Genomic DNA, 3,036 nt, shown 5'->3' with positions numbered 1-3,036 from the left:
GTAAGAGTCAGGGTTGGTTTTTGTCCACGTGGATATTATATTAATCAGCTAGGGCTGCCATAATCAAATCCCACAAACTGGGGGCTTAAACAATAAAAATTTACTTTCTCAGAGTTCTGGAGGCTAGAAGTTCAAGATCAAAGTTCCAACCAATTGGGGGTTTTGTGAGAACTTCCTGACTTGTAAACACTGCCTTTTTGCTGTGCGCTCACCTGACCTTACCGTGTGTGTGCACCCTGCAGGGGTGGGGAGCTTTCTTCTGATGAGGACACTAATCCTATCAGATCAGGGGTCCACCCTCATGAGCTCATTTAAGTTTAATTATTTTCTCAGAGGCTCCCATTTCCAAATATAGCCACACTGGCTGTTAGGGCTTCAACATAAGAATCAAGGGGTATCAAACATTCAGCCCGTAACAGATATCTATATCATTTTCCCCATATGGATAACTGGTTTTGGTGGCACCATTTGTTGAAAAGACTGTACTTTTCCCATTGAATTGCCTTGGCACCTTTATTGAAATCAGTTGATCACATATGTGTAAATTCATTTTTGAAATCTCTCTTTCATTCCATTGATCTATATGTCATAATTATGCTTATATCACAGGTATAATTATTATAGATTAACAATGTCTTTTTATGTTGGGTTAAATAAAATATTATTATTATTGAGGTATAGTTGCTTTACAATGTTGTGTTACCTTCTGCTGTACAATGAAGTGAATCAGCTATGTGTATACATAAATCCCCTCCCTCTTGGACCTCCCTCCCACACACACCCCCATCCCACCCACCTAGGTAGGTCACCATGGAACACGGAGCTGAGCTCCCTGTGCTACACAGCAGGTTCCCACTAGCAATCTGTTTTACACACGGCAGTGCACATATGTCAATCCCAATAACCCAGTTCATCCCAATCCCCCCCACCCCACCCCACCCCGGTGTCCACACATCCGTTCTCTACGTCTCCATCTCTCTTCCTGCCCTGCAAAATCAGGTAGTGTACATTCGGATTTCCCCAGAGTGCTTTGGCTATGTAAATTCTAGTTTGTCACTGTCTACAAACAAGCCTGCTGCGGTTTTGATTGGTATTGTGTTGAATTTATAGATCAACTTGAATAGAATTGAAACATTAAGACATTGTGTGTTCTAAATCTCAAACATGCTACATTCTTTCAGTTATTTAAGGAGTGATTTCACTTAGCAATGTTTTGTGATATTCAGTGTGTGTATTGTATAGTTTATTAAATGTATCCCTTAATATTGCATGGTTTTACTTTGATTGTGTTATTGGTGTTTTGTTTTTCTGTTTTTGTTTTCTTTTCCTATCCCTTCATTGACAGCATATAGAAATAGAATTCATTTGTATATTGACCGTGTAACTTTGGGGAAGAAATTTTCCTTTACTGTTTTTAGGTTCTTCTGGCTGTTCTAAGAATTACATTGACATGAGACAGATAACAGGAGAAAATCAAAGTTTGATAACATGTATACATGGGAGAGACCCAGGAAAACTGAGTAACCCGTCAAAATGGCTGAAGCCCTGACCTTAAATACCATCTTCAGCTAAAGACAAAAGAAGATGTTGGGGGTAGTGGTTTGGGACCTCAAAGGAGAGGAAGGCAATTCACATGCAAATGAAAAAGCCAATGATAAACAAATATTTGCTGGGCTGCCCCTAGACAATGGGACCCAGAGTGGACTCTGATCTCCAGGCCCTGCCGAGTTTCCCCATCACACTCAGCCCATAGTCTTTGCAGAGCTCTCTGGTGACAGCTCAGTTCTGGGAACTGGCCCTTTATCTAAATTCTTTAGGCAGCGAAGGGGGAAGGTCAAAGTTTCTCCTTGAGTCTTTTGGGCCTTGATTGTTTTCAGCCTGAAATAATCCACATGCCAGAGACATTTTAGGGTGGCAAATTTTGCTCCCCTACATAACTAACCTGTGAACTTGCTAACTTCACTTATTTCTAATTCTTTTTTGTAGATTTCTTAGGCTTTTCCAAGCATTATGTTGTCTGTTAATAAAGACAATCTTACTTCTTTTCCAACATGTGTGTCTTTTTATTTCTTCTTTTTGCCTTCTCGGAATGGCTAAGGACACCAATAAAATGTTCAATAGAGAAGGTAAGGGACTTCCCTGGTGGTCCAGTGGTTAGGACTCCGCACTTCCACTGCAGGGGGCTCACGTTCAATCCCTGGCTGGCGAGCTAGGATCCCACAAGCCGTGCACTGCACGGCCAGAAAAAGAGAGAGAAGGTACGAGTGAATATCCTTGCCTTGTTCCTGATCAATTTGAAGAGCTCATTGGCTTTATTAAAAGATTCAAAATTGGACAGCATCCCGTCTGGCCAGTCAATAAAAAGGAGCTCCAAAGAGCTACAGCAAAGGAAAGATTTTTAAAAGCAGGGAGGGGGTGGGACAAAGAAATCATAAACAAACAAAAAGGGTTATTTCTGGCAAGGTTACCTTCCTTTGGGGGACAAAAGTGTCTATTAGGCAGATTACTTCACTGGCTCTGACAAGGAACTTCCAGACTGACCTGTTACGTTTACATTCCTGGGCAAAGCTGAAACTGCATTTAGATTAGATAGCTCTCAAGTCTTGGTCTGATGATATGGGCTTAGCACACATGACTACATTTGGGACTTACAGTTTCTTTTTTTAACAGGGGAAAGCATTCAGCTATTCTTTTTATTTTTATTTTTTTTTCCGGCTGTGCCATGTGGCTTGTGGGATCTTAGTTCCCTGACCAGGGATTGAACCCAGGTCATGGCAGTGAAAGCACCGAGTCCTAATCACTGGATAGTCAGGGAATCCCCTTCTCTTTTTATACTTTGAAGCATGTGCAAGACCTCTACACAGAAATAAACCCATACATCTACAGTCAATTGATTGTATTTATTTTTTTTTAATTTTTAATTGAGGCATAAAAGTACATAACGGACAATTTACTATCTGAAGAGGAGAAATGGTCGCTGAAGGAAAAGGAATGAATACCTGGGTTATATAATAAGGAAAATGCAATATTAATAAA

This window comes from Grampus griseus, assembly GCF_964374135.1.
Source record: "Grampus griseus genome assembly, chromosome: 11".
NCBI lineage: Eukaryota > Metazoa > Chordata > Mammalia > Artiodactyla > Delphinidae > Grampus > Grampus griseus.
Note: the sequence above shows the minus strand (reverse complement) of the source record.